The following is an 18,984-nucleotide window of genomic DNA, read 5'->3' on the forward strand; positions in this document are numbered from 1 at the left end:
ACTCATGACACTAATAAGCTCGTCTGTGGATATATAATGAAAAGTCTTATAGGAAATTGCCAATGAAATCCATTAAATATAATGGCAAGTATATTATATCTCTGCTCTTGTCCTGCGTGAGAACATAACTAATACGTGCATTTTACATGATATGTCACCGCGGACGCGTCGCATCAAACGCGCTGCCCAAAAGTAGACCCACAAGCCAGCGAAAATGAGTAAAAAACAAAAGTCTTTGGAGAGCATTTTTGCAAAGGCGAAAAGGCCAAGTGAGGAGCAGACGAAGAGCCAGCGAGGATTTTGGACACGTCTCCTGAGCCAGCATTCTGCAACTGCTGCGCGATCACCTGTTTTTACTTTTACAAGAGTTTGAGCGCTACTAGGGCGGCAGTAGCTCAGTGGTAGAGTGCTCGTCTTCTGATCCAAAGGTCGGCGGTTCGACTCCCCGCTCAGTCAGAGCGGTCAGATCCATTGGCGGTGCGATCGCAGCTGCCTCATGTGAATACTGCCGTTGTGTCCTTGGGCAAGACACTTAACCCAACTTGCCCCCCAGTGTCTGCGTATATCTGGGGTGTGAATGTGTGTGTGAATGGGTGACTGGTTCCTTGATGTAAAGCGCTTTGAGTACCTTGACGGTAGAAAAGCGCTATATAAATGTGACCATTTACTGCGCAAAAGATCCGCAAACTGCGTGTCAATGGATCCATGACCCATTAAAGCGGGCGAATTGAGCATGTGCAACAAGAGGATAAGCTGTTGGAGATTAAATGCAACAACGTTGCTGACATTCTGGATGAAAATCAAGCCAGAATACCCTGACATCGCCACAAGAGCACTAAAAACCTTACTACCATTTCCAACATCCTTTGTGTGAAGCGGGCTTTTCTGCAGTTACGGCAACAAGAAACACACTGCGGGGGGGACCTCATTGTACAGAAACACGCGCAGGGCCCCCACTGATTCAGCGTGTGGTGAGTTGTAATTTCTATGCACTTATTTATCTGATGAGCTTCCACCAGTCAGAAGAACAGTGAGGACACGTGTAACTGTACGTTATGTTACTCCAATTCGGATCTTTTGGTGTGGTACACTTAATAATGTACAAACGCGGAGATGGCGGAGGAGAGTGGATCGGTGGTCGAAGACGTTCTGGACGGCGTGGAGGAGCAGCCTTTTCTGGCTGCACGTGCCCGGAAACGTAAAAAGTCCCTTAGCTCGTCCGAGGGTTCTGGGAATGAGCAGCAGGATGAGGCTGAAGCTATTGATATCCGGGGTGAGAGCAGAGACTGTAAGGTGATCATAAAGCTTGCACAGGATAGTGCATCCTTTAAGGAGTGGAATTCAGTGGCATTGTCAAAGAGCCTAACCGTAGCTGTGGGAGTGATCAAGAGTGCGAGTGTCCTTAGAGATGGCTCGCTGCTGGTCGTGTGCAAGGACGCGGCTCAGCAACGGAAGGCGATTGGAACTAAACGTCTGGGTGGAAAGGACATTCTTGTGTCTGATGCTGAAAGAAACACGGTCAGAGGAGTTATCATAGGTGTCCCTACGGCGACGTCTGTGGATGAAGTTAAGGAGAATTTGACTGGAGCTACGGTGGTGGACGCTAGGCGGTTGAAGGTGACCCGGTCTGGGGTAAGATGTGACAGCTTGTCGGTAATGGTAACACTTGAAGGGAGGTGCCTGCCTAGTAAGGTGTTCATTGGGTTCATGTGCCATGACGTTAGGCCATATGTTCCACCGCCCCTGCGTTGCTTTAAGTGCCAGCGCTTTGGGCATATTGCAGCGGTCTGTAGAGGGAGGCAAAGATGTGGTAAATGTGCAGGAGATCACGAGTATGGGAAGTGTGACGTGGGAGCAAAACTGAAGTGCTGTAACTGTGGGGAAGAACATAGCTCATCGATAAGCACTCAGGTGATGTGTTTATTTATACCGACGGGTCTAGGGATCCTGAGAGTGGGCGTACTGGCGCCGCTTATTTTGTGCCTGACCTGGGGCTGGCGGTCAAGAAGAGGTTGACAGATCGCCTTTCTGTTTTCACGTCGGAACTCATAGCGATACGGTTGGCATTGGAATGGGCGGAATCTGCTTTGCAGTGTTGCGGCATTGTGGTGGCCTCTGACAGCCTTTCTGCATTGCAAAGCATTAAATCTGGGAAATCGGATTGCAGACAGGATGTGTTGAATGGCATCTTCTGTCTGATGCTCTCCCTGTCCAGGAAGGATGTGAGGGTTTCCTTCATTTGGGTCCCTGCGCATGTGGGGGTGGATGGTAACGAAATGGCTGATACACTGGCTAAACGTTCCCTAATTGATGTGGCGGTTGAGTTAAGCAAATCTGAAATCAAGCCCGTTATCAAGAGTCATGTGGTCGGCCTTTGGCAGGAATTTTGTAGCCACTGTGTTACTGGACGGCATCTCTATCACATAGAGGGTAGTGTGGGTCCTTGGGGTTCTATGGGCAGGAACGCGTGGGAGGAAAGGGCCTTCGCCCGCATGAGGATTGGCCATACTGGACTCAATTGGTCACTGAGTAGGATAGGCAAACATCCGACCGGTCTGTGTGGTCACTGTCGGGTGCCAGAGACTGTCGAGCATGTGCTGATTTGCTGTGAGGCTTATGATAGAGAAAGGGCCGGGTTGGCCTTGTGGTTTCGGAATAATGGGCGGGAGTTCAATCTGCGGAACGTTCTGGCGATCCAGTCACAGGGTTTGTGTCAGGCTGTGGTTGCTTACTTATGTAGCACAGGGCTGGGTAAACGTTTATAGAGGTGGGGGGTGTTGGAGACTGAGCCGAGGATGAGGAGCAAGAGGATGTTCTAACGCGCTTTGACTTCATGGGCCTAGAAATGCCAAAGTGATGGAAGAAGGACTTCTAAAGGATAAAACGACAAAGACGTCCCATGACCTCATGGGCTTTGTAAAACAACAAAGACGTCCCATGATCTCATGGGCTTTGTACTTCCAAAGCACCGAACGTCAGAGAGGGAGAGGAAGATGAAGAAGAGTCTCCCTGGAATAAAGCCGGTTGGTCTCTGAAACAACAACTATTCTAGTCACAAAGACATATCATGACCTCATGGGCTTTGTAACACCAAAGCAATGGAAGGAGTACTTTTACGGACTACGACAGAGTCTGAGGACTATGAAAAGTCTGAGGAATAAAGTCTGGCGGTAATGCAACACTCGGATGCCAACCGCCATAAAACAACAACAACAACAACAACAAGAACATAGCTCTGCCTACAGGGGATGCAGGTTTAGCAAAAGAGCTGCTGAGGTGCAGAAAATGAAGGTCTCTCAAGGTATATCCTATGCAGATGCAGTCAAGAAAGTTTCAAGTAACGAGTTTAGAGTAAATACAGAGAGAGGAGCCAGCGCTGCTCCCAGCCAGGGCGAAATGAGAAAGGCCAGCGTGGCTCCCAAGAAGTGTGAAGGTTTCAAGAGTGGAGGTCCCAAGTGTGCAGGTTCCAGAATTAATGAGAATACCCTGGTTGTGGATAGAGAGGATTTTGTACTCTTTATGGTGGATGTTGTAAACTGTGCTGCTCAGACTCAAAGCAGAACTGAAAGGATCAGGATCATTGCTAAAGCTGCAGGGAGATTCCTTGGAACAAAGGAGCTTGATTGGGCAGATATAGAAAACAGGCTAAAGGCGCTAAATGGGAGTCGGAGTGATGAGGGTCTGCTTTTGGGGAGTCAGAGTGATCAGAGTGACGAGATGGGGGTGGTCTCGTAGACACACGGCTACCAAGCAGCGACATCAGTGGAAATATTAAAGCCTATAGAATGAAGCCTAAAGAATAAAGCTGTACGGTGGAAGCACCGAACGTCAAAGGAGAGGAAGATGAAGAAGAGTCTCCCTGGAATAAAGCCGGTCGGTCTGTGAAACAACAAACAGCACTTCAGTTCTGCACCCACGTCACACTTCCCATACTCATGATCTCCTGCACATCCACCACACCCCTGCCTCCCTCTACAGACCGCTGCAACATGCCCAAAGCGCTGGCACCCAAAGCAACGCAGGGGCGGCGGAACATATGGCCCGACGCCACAGCACATGCACCCAACGAACACCTCACTAGGCAGGCACCTCCCTTCAAGTGCCACCATTACCGACAAGCTGTCACATCCCACCCCAAACCGGGTCACCTTCAAACGCCCAGCGTCCACCACCGTAACTCCCGTCAAATTCTCCTTAACCTCATCCACAGACGTCGCCGTAGGGACACCCACGATAACTCCTCTGACCGTGTTTCTTTCAGCATTAGACACAAGAATGTCCTTTCCACCCAGACGTTTAGTTCCAATCGCCTTCCGTTGCTGAGCCGCGTCCTTGCACACGACCAGCAGCGAGCCATCTCTAAGGACACTCGCACTCTTGATCACTCCCACAGCTACAGTTAGGCTCTTTGACAATGCCACTGAATTCCACTCCTTAAAGGATGCACTATCCTGTGCAAGCTTTATGATCACCTTACAGTCTCTGCTCTCACCCCGGACATCAATAGCTTCAGCCTCATCCTGCTGCTCATTCCCAGAACCCTCGGACGAGCTAAGGGACTTTTTACGTTTCCGGGCACGTGCAGGCAGAAAAGGCTGCTCCTCCACGCCGTCCAGAACGTCTTCCATCCCCGATCCACTCTCCTCCGCCATCTCCCGTCTCTCCAGACCGGGTGTTGAGCAAGGTCTCCTCACAGTTTTGTACAATAATGGCGGTTGGCATCCAATAGCTCTGCCTACGGGGGATGCGGGTTTAGCAGAGGAGCTGCTGAGGTGCAGAAAATGGAGGTCTCTCGGGGTGTATCCTGTGCGGATGCGGTCAAGAAAGTTTCAGGTGACGGGTTTGGAGTGAATGCGGAGAGGGGAGCCAGCGCTGCTCCCAGCCAGGGCGAGATGAGGGGGGCCAGCGTGGCTCCCGGGGGGTGTGGGGGTTTCGGGAGTGGAGGTCCCGGGTGTGCAGGTTCCAGAATTAATGAGAGTGCCCTGGTTGTGGATGGAGAGGATTTTGTGCTCTTTGTGGTGGATGTTGTGAACTGTGCTGCTCGGACTCGGAGCGGAACTGAAAGGATCAGGATCATTGCTGGAGCTGCAGGGAGGTTCCTTGGAGCAAGGGAGCTTGATTGGGCAGATATGGAAAGCGGGCTAGGGCGCTGAATGGGAGTCGGAGTGATGGGGGTCTGCTTGTGGGGAGTCAGAGTGATCGGAGTGACGAGATGGGGGTGGGGGTGGTCTCCTGTCCTCGCCCAGTCTCGTAGACGCACGGCTACCAAGCGGCGACATCAGTGGACATATTAAAGCCTATAGAATGAAGCCTGAAGAATAAAGCTGTACAGTGGAAGCACCGAACGTCAAAGAAGGAGAGGAAGATGAAGAAGAGTCTCCCTGGAATAAAGCCGGTTGGTCTCTGAGACAGCAACAACTGTTCTAGTCACGGAGACATGTCATGGCCTCATGGGCTTTGTGACACCAGAGCAATGGAAGGAGTACTTTTGCGGACTGCGACAGAGTCTGAGGACTACGACAAAGTCTGGGGAGTGAAGTCTGGCGGTGGTGCAACACTTGGATGCCGGCCGCCATGAAACAACAACAACAACAACAACAACTACGAAAAGTCTGAGGAATAAAGTCTGGCGGTAATGCAACACTCGGATGCCAACCGCCATAAAACAACAACAACAACAACAACAACAACAACAACAACAACAACAACTATTCTAGTCACAAAGACATATCATGACCTCATGGGCTTTGTAACACCAAAGCAATGGAAGGAGTACTTTTACGGACTACGACAGAGTCTGAGGACTACGAAAAGTCTGAGGAATAAAGTCTGGCGGTAATGCAACAATTGGATGCCAACCGCCATAAAACAACAACAACAACAACAACAATGTACAAACGCGTCTTTTCCGAGCTGAATCGAATGGAAGCCTAAGCCCCGCCCACTTCCGCGCAAGTTAACCTGACCGCGACATAAACTGGCACACCGGTCTGTGAAAATAAAACCTACATTATTCTGGTCCGTGGTGCAAAAAAGGTTGGGGACCCCTGCTCTAACACACTCTAACCCTTTTTTTCTCCCGCTTTGCTTTTTGTAGTTCTTTGCCAGGTCAAATACTTTTTGCTTCTGATGTCACTCATACTTGGAAGTATGTGAGTATATGATGTTCGAGACACCTGTATACCTTTTACCTTGTATCGATGAGACAAATATTATTCATAACATAGTGATGGGTGATTTGTGTTTTGAGCCGATACCCAGTATCGCAATATCAGTCTGATACCAATGAGTTGTTTTTGTTTTGTTTTTTACCTTATTTTACCTTTACTTTTTAGCTCAGCTAAGTAAATGTATTTGTAGCTTAACCAAAATACAAACACTGTATTTTTGGAGACAATTTAGATATTGATATTTCAGCTGGAGATGCCATACTTTCCGATTCTTCAGTCAGTATCAATTTGTATCGATACTTGCATCGATTTGCCCATCACTATTAAAACAGTAAAATAGTACTGCTTACTGTATATAATATGCACACAACCTCATTAAATGAGACAAACATAAATTAAAATGTGATGAGAAGAATAGATAACGGGCCATTATCCCAGCAGAGTTGACCAGAGCCTGATATGTCGGGAATACACAGGCCCAATCATATTAGCTCTAGATTTGATTTGGATATTTCCTCTTGGATATACTTAATGTCAACATGGTTTACATGTTCAGACACAGTGTAGACCACAGTTACACAGTTACACAGTGGTCAAGGCCGCTTTCGTTTCAGATGAAGCGCATTGTACAGAACGGTTTATTAAAGACAGAACATGGTCAAGTTCAGTTTTTTCAGATTTACTTGACTCAGATTTAGATCAGTTAGTTGATTGAAGAATATGTGCAATATTTTTTTTATCAATTCCAGAACTTGCAGATTGAGTTAAAGGTGCACACTTTTTGGGTGGCCTGAAATGTTCCACAGTATGGCATTAAATATATCGGGTTGCAGGGTTCAGAATAAGCGGTATCGCATCGCAAAATGCGACGCAATTTCTCTCAAATGCGATGCATTTGTTAGAAAAAGTGTGTTTGTATCGCAGCTTTTGCGATACAAAAATGCGTGTTCAATTGTATAACCAAAGCGCCTAAAAGTACTGATCACTCGTCAATCGATCGTCAATAACGGCATCACACATGTAGGACGCTGTGTTGTCATGACACATGTAGGACGCTGTGTTGTCATGACACATGTAGGACGCTGTGATGTCATGACACAGGTAGGACGCTGTGTTGTCATGACGAGTCCCGCTGCTGCCTCAGATCAGTCTGAAAGTGGGAGGAGCCATGTGCGCTAAAGTTTGCGTCAGATTCAGACTTCCGAGGTCAATAGCTCCTAAACGCAAAAGTCTTTGCAGATCATACACAGCCAAAATATGCATATTTACGCTGCCACGTGACACAACCTTGTTTTAAAAATCAGATGCGTATTTTGGGTGCAGTGAATTACACTGATCTTAATGTGCAGCCGGAGCCGAGAGAGTACTTAGGGACCGTCATCAAATAGCAAAAAGAAAAATGGAAACGTTTTATAGCTGGAATGGAACGTCAAATAAAGCGGTACAATTTGAATAACACATAAAATACACCATGATGGACGCCACAGCAACCTTTATTTTTCCATCAGAAGCTTAACACATATTTTTTGTGAGTGTAAGACAATTAATATGTAAATGAGACTCCTGCAAATAGTCATCTGATTGATGATGATATGGAAGAAAGTTGTAAATAAGTTAATCTAACTTGGTGTTAATTAATTTGTTCAACGACTAATTTTATTTGCAAGTTTTTTGGGTGTTTTAAAAAAAAAATTAAAAAGTGTTTAAAAGTTCATTTGTTAGTTTTTTTTAAAAAAATAGAATGTTTACAAATACATTTGAAATAAATAATCTTGTTACATCAATGGAAAATATTGATTGTTAGTCACTTTCGTGTTTTGCTATGCAATTATCAAATTGCTACACAAATTTGAAAAAATGAACGGATTGTTTAGCAGCACAGCTATACAAGTGAAAATCCTTCATCTGAACCCTGGGTTGCAGTCCCTCCACCAGAACATTTACATGTGTAGTGCACATTTAAGTGTTATAATACATACTCAATAAAGGCATATTAAGTACATATCTGAGATTTAATTCACTGATCACAAATGTCATATTGAGTTACAACAATATTTGCTCAACAAAACCTATTTTCCAAATGTAATATTTTACATTTTAATTTAATGAATGCACAGGAGTGGAAGTGAACTTTTGCAGTGAGCTTGCTTTTTATGCAGCCTTATCTCAGTAAGAAATAAATCAAACATATTTGTCTACCTCAACAAGGCGGGAGGGCTGCACCATTTGAACAAGATTTAGCCCAAGTCCGTGTCAGGTAATGATAAGCCGCTATTAAATGACCAGAATGAATGGTACGAAGCTGCTTCCTCATTACAAGGACAGACTGCGCACAGACAATATCACTGCACGTCCCACTTGGCTGCTCTGTCTGAATACAAGCTCATGTGGGACAGCAACTCGTGTAGAGAATATATTTTATGTGAGGGGCGATCGCTTAGATACCAAGCAGTCTTTTGAGTCTGTGGAGTAGACCAGCAGGGACAGAGTAGATAAAGGGCAGGGTCAGGACTTCATCAAGGCTTTTGTTGCAGTAAGAAAAGGAGATTCTAATGAAGAGGACATTATTTCTCTAATGGGAAAATAAAGTGTATCTGAACCGTAACTTTCAATTCAGACAGTACGAAAGTAGGTAATCGAAGGTCTGTTATGGTTATATTGAGTAATGCAATAGTTCTATATTTTTAAATGAGCCCTGTAACTAACCTTTTGCTTGTCACATGTGGATGAACATTTTTAATTAGTTATGCGTACTGTGATTTGTAAGAATACCTTTGAAAGATATAAGTACGGTTATGTGTTAGGGGACCGTGACGTGTTTAATAGTCTCTTCGTCTTTCATTTATATTCTATTATAAAATAGCAAATGTCAAAGTATACTGTGTAATTTGAGAACGTTGATTATTCAGGTCACAATAGAACAAGGCCTAAATCTCAATTACTTTATCATTTAGAAAGTTTGATTGTTCATGAAGCTGGTCACACACTAGAGGAATGATCATGTTATTAGACCGCATACAAAGAAAAGAAGCATTTCACTCTTTCATTATGGGGCCAAAATTGTAATAATTCTTCTTACAATAATTGGAACACACTAAATTAGCGACAACCCATCTGCATCTTCTAACCTAAATAAGCTTGTAAAATATGGATGCATTTAAATTACACCTATCATATGTACATTTCCTATACGCACGTACTGTGAATTCTTTTCTTAGACCTTTTATTGATTATAAAACCCTCTCTTTATTTTTATGAGGCAATCCACAAAATCAGCATGTGTAACTTTTTTTTTTTTTACGAGTAAGTGGATTTTTACAGTAGGCCCATAAATCGCTTCACCTATTTCACACACCCAGCAGTGTACACAGCGCCAGGCCCTCTCTCACGCTCAGGTCGGCAGGGCTATAGAACTGGATTGACAGCTGCCTGGTCCTGTCTGCGCCTGTTAATCAAACAGGATTTGGGTTGGCAGAGGAGACCCGCTCTGCCAGGTGACCTGGAGTCCAGGAGTGCACTAAAAGCTCCTGTTCATTAGCTGTTACAACAAGCACAAGCCACTTTCTCCCAGCGGGACGTAACTGATATCTCTACTAGACGTTTTGCTGTGCGCTCTAGTGTAGTACTGACGGCCTCTGTGCAGTAAGCAAGGCAACAATTAGGAAGGCACAGACAACAGGATCACACTTGGGTTGAAATTACAGCTTGGCTACAGAGTGGTTAAGGCATCAGCAGACGTATGCCAGGCACAGTAAGTGCAGCCGGCCACAGTTTCGAGAGTTTGAATCCCGACTCCGACAATTTACTGCGTGTCCTCCCTTCTCTCTCATCCCCCATTTCATGCTTAACCTTTCTGTCTTAAATTCTGCTTAATTTTTGTAACTAATAGAATACCCCTACACATTTTAAATATCTGACTCACAATGAGAGGAGAAAAACAACATTACATTTTAGTTTAGACGATTAGGAAAATTACAGAAATTAATTTATGGGGAGGAAACATAACATGGCTTATATCTAAAACTTTAAAAGCCTACAATATATTATTATAACACTAATACTGTAAAGACCAGTGGTGGAAAGAGTGAAAGAGTGAAACAGCTTTTGATTCAGTTTAAGTGTAATTTTAGATCAATCTTTGGTAGAAAAACTGTATTAATTTAAGAGTTCAAAACTGAAATTTCCTGTGAGCTCAGTCCAAACAGAGCAGGCGATGCAAAGCTGTCATGTGAGGTTGTAGGTTTCAAAAGGCGCAGATACACCAGTGAGACAACCATGCTTTGGGAGGATTGGGACTTGAGCTCTACTCAACGAACATGATTTTAAATGTAACTAATTGCAATTACATGGCTGGAACAAGTACATGTACATGTTAAAAAATCGTCTACAAAATAGTACCAAAATAATGAATAAGTATAGCCTAATGGTACTTAAACGTGTTACTTTTTTAAATGTAGTTCAGAACTGTATTCATAGTCAGTGTTAATGAACGCGCAGACGTGTGGATGAAAGTGTCAGAACATGTCCACACTCCTATGTTTAGACATTTCTGTGCAGAATACGGAGCCTCGTCTGTATCCAGCCTGTCATCACTTTCCTCTGTCTCGCACTCATTCTCCATCTGCCTGGCACAGTCCAGAATCCACGATCCACCTCCGGGTTTTGTCTGCACCCTCAGTGAAGGCACCACCAGTAGCAGTAGGAGCAGTCTGTTTTGCTCTCTCTCTCTCTCTCTCTCTCTCTCTCTCTCTCTCTCTCTCTCTCTCTCTCTCTCTCTCTCTCTCTCTCTCTCTCTCTCTCTCTCTCTTTCTCTCCTCTCTCATCTTGCTCTCCACTCTTCGATCTGCTGCAGTGGTTGGTCTCCGCCGGCCGCTCGCAACTCATCTCCCAGTGGAGGAGCGTCTGAGCTGGCTTTTTTGGTAAAACCTCCATTCCAGTCCATCTCCTTTGCTCCTACTTTCCCCTATCTGGATAAATGTAAGGGACCGCATCTTTGCCCAGGGAAGCAGACAGTGAGAGGAGGAGGGAGAGGAGCGGGACTGAGCTTTGGAGCATCCCTGCACATATGACTGGTGCTGTCTCCGGGTGACATATAGAAGATCTTAAATGCTTTCTCCGTTTAGACCCTGCGCAAGGTACGTTTTATACAGCTAATCACTTTGCAATTCCAATACTTTTCCATGATGATACAATTATATACTTATAATTGTATATATATATTTTGCAAGTCACAAACACACACTGCACCAACTTGAAATCTATGCAAAAAGTCCACTACTGTAGTTGCGTGTAATTGGGCGCATCTAGAGGGAGCATGCGGCAGTGTTTTCGACAGGGAAAGCCCCGCCGATGCGCCTCGCGTGTGCATAGAGTAAATACATGGGAGATTCTGTGACAGCGCGAGCAGGTGTGTGGGCGGCTGAATGCGTCTGTTGTAAACTTGCACATCCAGCAGTGCGTGGGTGCGGCGCTGCTTGACTTCTGAATGAATGAAAAGTGTGGCATTGAAGGAGATTGTGCACGTATGTGGAAAGTGTGCACGTTTTAGGGAGACACGTTCTGCGTTTTGATCATGTATTGGGCACTTTCAAACTGTGGGTGGGAACTCAATGACGATTTACTATAGGTTTCCCTGGATGTCCACTGCTGCAGGTCTGTAGCACACACGTCCTGCTGGTCAGTAAGTGGGAATAGGTAATTGCACAGCTTCTTCTGATGGATACTCGAAAAGTGTGCTTAGCTTATGCGTCAGATTGAAGCTTGAATGCGTTTCACACTGTAGTCATAATTAATGCAGTGATTTCCAATTTTGTACAAGGGAAAGTCCTGTTGTTTGTCAGTCGTACATAGCTGTAATCAACCCCTAGTGGATTCCCCGGCTCTCCCAGCCCTCTCAGTGACATTGGTTGATTAAATGGGACACCTCCCTATGCTGTACTGTACATATCTGCTGCTGGCTGACTGTATGGTAAAGCTGAGGATCTTGTTCATGTCATAAAACAGTGGAAGTGACCAGCTTAAACAATTGGCATCATTCTGCAGAGTAACAAGAATGCATTTTGAGCCATTTTAGAGAATGGTTTTGTGGCCAGAGAAAAAAAGTAATGACCATGGGGCCTACTTTTCTGCTTTTTCGCAAATGTATCTCTTAGCAAGTGCTAGTTAATGAAGAGAGCAGTTAAAGGAACACTGTACAGCTGTAAGAAATTATTCTGCAATGGTTATGTCTGTATGAAGCATTATTAAGGAGATATTTATCTGATGTTTGATCAATTTAGCTCAATGCAAAGTCTACTACAGGATAAGGATGCATAAAACTTTGCATCCGGTGTTAAACATAGTGACAAACATCAAACACCATCAGATATTTGATTAGTAAAGTAATTGTATACACTCCTGATTATTTTGCGTACACCAAAAATCTGATAGTTTATCTAATTTCTGGAGTTATCAGATTATTGAAATGTCATGTAAACGGAGTATTCTGATTTCTATTTTGAGGCAGGTTTTGAAAAGAGAAATGATGCACTATTAACACTAAAGTGGAAAACAATGAAAGAAAATAAACTTAAGATTGAAGATTGAAAGAAGAGTTGGTTTAAAACTCATTGTACTTTGTCTTACAAATATACAGTTACTCTAAAAATCCACTAATTAACTTGTCACCAGGTGTTTTTGATGATCAGATTTCTTTTGGGCATAAACCAGATCTAATTAACGAGTTATCTGATTATTCTAGACACACGTAAATGTTATAATGAATACGTCAAAGAGATTTAATTCCTGGACAATTAACTTGTGAGTAACTAAATCTGTAACTAATCATCTTAACGAAAGATGATTGCACAAAGAGATCATGGTCATCATGATGGTCATCATGCATCATTACCTTGTTTTCAATGGCTGTTATTTTGTTTTGTTTGCCCTTCATTTTCATTGGTTATACTGTATGCTGGAATAGGCTTAGTGCTGCTTGTATTGGATGACTTGGACAATGGACTTACAATTGGCTTTTGACACCAGAAGATATTGACTTCCAAACGCTGAATGAAAACCTATGTCAGCAATAAATACATAACAATGAAGCAATTTGCCAGTTTACATCCTTCAGCTGTATAACACTGGTGGTCATTTTAGAAGCAAGATATAGAAACTGCTTGTTTGGTCACAGTTGTGATCCAGCTTGCTGATGGTACTGCAGCTTGGAAACTGTAAAAACAACAACAACCATAAAATATGATTTATATAATGGGCATTTGGGCAAATTGTGGATCATCATTAGCAGTTGGTGGCTAACACAGATGGTCCTCAGGCCTGTTCTGATAAATCACTGGTCACTGCGGTCAGCGTTCTATTGCAGCTTATTCTCACACTGATGGTCTGCTGCTGCTGCTGCTGCTGCTGCTGCTGCTGCTGCTGTTGCTGCTGCTGCTGTTGCTGCTGCTGCTGCTGCCGTTGCTGCTGCTGCTGTTGCTGCTGCTGCTGTTGCTGTTGCTGCTGCTGCTGCTGCTGCTGCTGCTGCTGCATGATTTGTGGCTTGGATTGTGTACATTATTATTTGGGTATTCATGTGTGAGATGCACGCTACAATTCCTCTTCTATAGGCTAATGGCTTTGACTCCAATCACCGTCGCTAACCCACTCTCCACAACCCATCCCTTTTTGGCGAATATATGGACAAGCGAAGACACTCACTCAGAGGCACACATGGTTTAGTGAGGCTCCAGAACAAGTCTCTTCAGTGTCCCGATGGGCCGCTTGAACCATGTCCAAAGAGAGGGAGAAAGATTCACTCCTTCTCTGTCTTTTAACCACCATGTTTTTCCCTATGTATGTCATCTTATTTTGACAGTGTGGTTGGTCTCAGGAACAGGTAAAATGGTTAAGACAAAATAACACATTTTATGCAATATATTCTTCATAACTAAAATTAATTGAACATTTTATTTCATTTTACATTGTGTTCATTGTAACTGATCTAATTTAATAAATAATCACAGTTAAGTACTGGGATATGGGCGGGGATATGTGGTAGGTGAAAACAGACATTTTCGGAGAACTTGAGGGTCAGTTGCAGGACAATACAGGATTACTCCAACATGTCTGAATCAATCAATATACAATTTTTGAGTAAACGAATGATGAAGAAACACAATTGTAACAAGGTAAAAAGTTCTATAAAGTTTTAATGATTTTGATTTAAAGATTTTGCATAATATGTGCCCTTAACTGGCTTATAGATAACCTATAACCTACATCCACAAACCATCAATATTGCTTTTATCTTTTTGTTTTACGGTGCATGCTGCATGTACTTGTTTCTTCTTATCAAGTTTCAATAGAATGGTTTGCTCTAGTCCCTTCCCGCTCTCCCAGAGCAGCAGTTTTCTGACACACCTAGTGACTCTGATAGACACCAGTCACAGGATGATAAACGACTGTGTGCTCTGGAGAACTCCTCTGTTTACCACATGATGTACTGCAACAAAATACTGTTTCTGTGCTTGGGCTGGCCATTCATTCAGACAAATCAGCCAAAGAGAAGGTTAAACAAAATATTTAGGCTTTATTCCTTAATCTAGCAATATATAATATATCTATCTAGCTATATTTAAGTATTTAAACGTGCTTATCAAGCGGTCCATTACATTTGTTCACGCTTTGTACTGGTACAAGGAGAAACCCTCTACATTTAAACTGTTGTACTATATTGCATGCTGTCACTGCTATTATGTAACCCCAAGTTTTCCAGTTAACCAGTGAGCACAGACTTCTGCAAGTAACAAGAGGAAATGGAATGCTTGAACCAGGAGGTGTGCCGAATGGTGGAGGGCTCTTAAGTTAACATCAAGGCAAACCTAGGCCATTACGTCACTATTATTTTTCCCTAACAGAGGTTGGAAAACCCAGTGCTTGCTTGACAGAGCATTGTATGGCCTCCTCTCTTAGTTGCCATGGAGACAGCATTAGATGGTTTGTGCCGCACTATTTTTGTATATATATTTATGCATTTATTTGCGTTGCCCCATGCGAACCAATTGCTTGGAACTCATACGTGCCAACTGTACTAGAGCGTGGGTGGGGTGATGGGTGCATGTTGATGTCACTCTGTGCACCAAAAGAGTGAGTCTAGTGGAAAGAGAAGGAAGGAATGATGATTATGCCGATACTGTGATGGTAGTCACCGCTCCAATGTGCCACAACCCCCGCAGTAATTACACAAACATTGTAGCGAATGAGAGCAGTTCCACATCCCGCGTTTGTGCATGCAGATCATGCAGATCATGCAGATCATGCAGATCATGCAGATCTGCGCCGCTGGTCTGCCACTGCGCAGCCCTCTGGCCAAATGACATTGTCTATTTTCTTCGGCTGCAGAGTCTGGCTTCCTCAGTTCAGAACCAAACAGGAAAGAGAATGTAAACAACATCTGGACAGTAAATGCACTCCACTTTATTTTCATCAGAAACTTATCATTTATGATTTTACACATTTCTCTCAGTAGGCTGTCAACTTTCACCACTGAAAGACCAAGAGGCGTGAATGTATTTGATTTGTTCACGTAATGATGTTTAATGCTTAGTCGATCTAATCGCTCATTTGTCCAGGACTGGTCCATAGTAGAAAAGATTTCAGAGGTAGTCACATGGAGTACTTTTGAAACCTTTTCTATCACAGTTTTTACTGTTCAATTAGCCTCATGGTGGAGACAAAACTTGTGTAAATTGATAAATAATAAACAGGGCTTGTCCGAACTTCTGCTTTAGATTAAATAGTCATTTTGGACTTTCATTTCACAGCATATGCTTTTCTTGACAAAACACATCCAGTAAGTAAGGATCTGTGCCCTCAATCGGAGGCAGTATGTGGCGTAGTGCAGCGCAGCGGGCACGTAATGGAATGAGCCGTAAATATGCTGCAATAGCAACAGTTTTCCAAGCACTGGGCCAATCCTGACCCATCTCATCAGCTCACTAGAGAGTTAGCCGTGGACGAGAAAGATTTATGGATTCATTCTAGTGTACTTCTCTGTAAAATATATTTATTCATAAAGCTATAGTAAAATGTGGAAGTGAGCTAATATCCCTTGCTAATCAATACATCCTCCTTAAGGCCTCCATTCACAGAGCTGTAAATACAAGTGGATTATTATGCTCCCAGAGTGGTTATTGTTGCATACTTATGACTATTGAATATATATATATATATATATATATATATATATATATATATATATATATATATATATATATATATAAAATATAAAAATTATAATTATATAATTATTATAAAAATAAATTGATTTGATTTGATTTGATATAGACTGCAAGTAAACACAGCTGATGAGTTATCTCCTATAGGCTTTCAGCATATGTTTTACTATGCTTGATTATTTTTATTGCGTTAATGAAAAGCATGTTTTGTTACCATCAGCAATATAAAGAAAATCAGTTTAGAAGCAAAATTTTACTTATAGTGCATCATAATTGTGGCTACTTAAACTCCTGATTGGCTTACCTTTTAAATAAGACTTGCCTAAGAAGTCAGTAATATTTTTTTTTAATGTAATCTCCTCTACCTATACCAGTTATCCATGTTTCATAGTTATGCCAATATCTTGCATTAAAAAAACTCTATTTTTACACAATTTTATACTGCCTGTTGTAGTCATTATTAGCAGGAAGAGGCTGCACTGTAAATTTATGAAGCCATATTTATGCATTGAATAGTGTACACATGAGCTCTTCTTTGTATTTTCCTCTTAACAGTTCGGCATCAGTGATCTTCCTTCACCAACCCTGCACCGTTGCGTCAAGCTGCTACCTGTCGACTCTATAACACTGACCATCAGCCTTCATCAAGCCTTTGATTTATGAGGCGTTCACTGTCCCCACATAAGGTTATGACACGTGAGTGAAAAGAGAGCTGATATATGTGACGGGAGGAAGTACAGCGGACGAACCCCTCGCCTTGTTCAAGCCAGCAGCCGTGGGAAATAGGTCAAAGGTCAGAGAGTGCGTAGTTGGGGTGAACATGGACTCGTATACATGAGATACACGAAGAGAATGGAGTGAGGTTGGTCTTAATGTCATAATAACATGGGTAATTGGTTTATTGTGCGCCGTGGCATTTAGTATTGGCCATTATTACCTCAAATGCTGACAGAAGCTGAAATGGTAAAACGTTATATGCGTTACCAGAGAAATGGAAAGGGTAACAGAAATGTGGCTGGTTCATATTGAGCGCACTTGCTTGCATGCTGTGATTCTGGAGACTGCAGGCTTCAAGTGTTTTTGAAGAACATAAACAACAGATCAGGTGTGAGTCATGCCCCAATGATGCGGCTACCAAAAAAACAAAAAACAAAAAACAAAAAAGGGTTCTTGAACCTTTACCATTATTACCATTTTATCAGATGAGATAATACTGCTTTGTGAAATTTGAGTTTTTATTTTTAGGTCTTAAAAAACATATCATGCTGTTTTCTCACCTATAACTCTTTTCACTCCAAGTACCACTTAAGAACATATTTGACTTTTCCAATGACCACCAGATGTAAACCAGGTCCTAACAGAACTATACCAATAAAATAATAAAATAATAAAATATGCGAAGATATCGAAAGATTTTTGTCAAATAAGATACATATTTGTATGTGCAAGCAATAAAATCTAACCTATAAATTACAGGTGCAAGAACTAAATTGTAGCCCTACAAATTATGAAGATAATAGATTGTTAATCTGTTAAAGCTAATCAATGAATCACAACTAATCGGTTAAATAAATAACCATACTAATTACTAATACTAAATACAGAAATACTAAATAATAAAATGCTAAACTAATTTTGTAATCAATTGATCATTTTCTGATCTCCAAAGCACACCATGTGCTGAAAGATTGTGTGATGGCACAAGACATGTGTAAATGTGTCTCTTAAATGAAAAACAAATTACGGGTAGTTGTATTTGACTTCAATATTGAATTGAAGATGTTCTAAAGCGTCACTACTTTATGTCAAATTCTATAAAATTCTCATATTAACGGGCCTTTCGCAACATAAACGATCGTTTCCAATCCTGTAAAAGTTGATTAAGGATATTATCGTATAAAGAAATAAGTACATGTTGATGATCAATTTAAAGCCAAAAATAATATTAAAACCTTTTTTTCATTTGTTTTGTACAATTTTCTACTGAACAATGAGTGTAATGTGACTGTGGATATATGATGTGCACTGCTTGTTCCGAGTGATTGGCTTTCTCTCTCTCTTCCTGTGATATCTGCAAATAGACTAGACCACATTCTGCCATGTTTTGACAGTCACAGAAATGGAATCATACAAAACAAAGCAGCCACACTCTTTAATAATGGGACTAATGCGTTCACTCAGGCTTTGTCAAAACAAACGGCCATCAGAGGATCCACAAGGAAAAACTCTTTCAACCAAGCAGCAATATTCTATCCTACAGTTTCAGAAATATTAACAGGCAAGATATGATGTCAAGCAAGGTAAAAATATATTGACAAACATTACACTATTGATTTTATTATGCGCTTGGGACGGCAGCAAGCATCAAATTATACAGCAAGTGCACCAATAATATACAAGTGGTCATTATATTATCTCTAATCATAAATGTAGCTCAAAATTAGTCTCAATTGTGTCATGTTGCATCATTAAAGGTGCACCATGTAACCTTGTCGTCCACCTGCTTGTCTCCATGGGGATCTTATTGCTTTCCCTGGCGCTCTTTATCTCCATGGGAAAAGCAAATGACGCCAACTAGCCAAGTAAAAGGTCAGATCTAT

At 42.3% G+C, this 18,984-nt stretch overlaps 1 protein-coding gene across 4 annotated transcripts in view; it reads left to right on the forward strand.

Annotated features, from left to right (window-relative positions):
* dlgap2a (discs, large (Drosophila) homolog-associated protein 2a) overlaps positions 1 to 18,984 on the forward strand; it is a 156,799-nt gene that overhangs the window by 30,015 nt on the left and 107,800 nt on the right. For 2 of the 4 annotated variants that reach the window (XM_072457265.1, XM_072457263.1), the window contains exon 1: positions 10,983 to 11,305. The exons of the other annotated variants lie outside the window; for them this stretch is intronic. The gene's annotated coding sequence lies outside the window, so the exon portion shown is untranslated. Of the gene's footprint in view, positions 1 to 10,982; positions 11,306 to 18,984 lie in introns of those variants that run through there. 4 annotated transcript variants of the gene reach the window in all.

The sequence above is a fragment of the Eucyclogobius newberryi genome, unplaced genomic scaffold (genome assembly GCF_026437365.1).
Source record: "Eucyclogobius newberryi isolate DKJ021-1_F unplaced genomic scaffold, fEucNew1.0.hap1 SCAF_21, whole genome shotgun sequence".
NCBI classification, from domain to species: domain Eukaryota; kingdom Metazoa; phylum Chordata; class Actinopteri; order Gobiiformes; family Gobiidae; genus Eucyclogobius; species Eucyclogobius newberryi.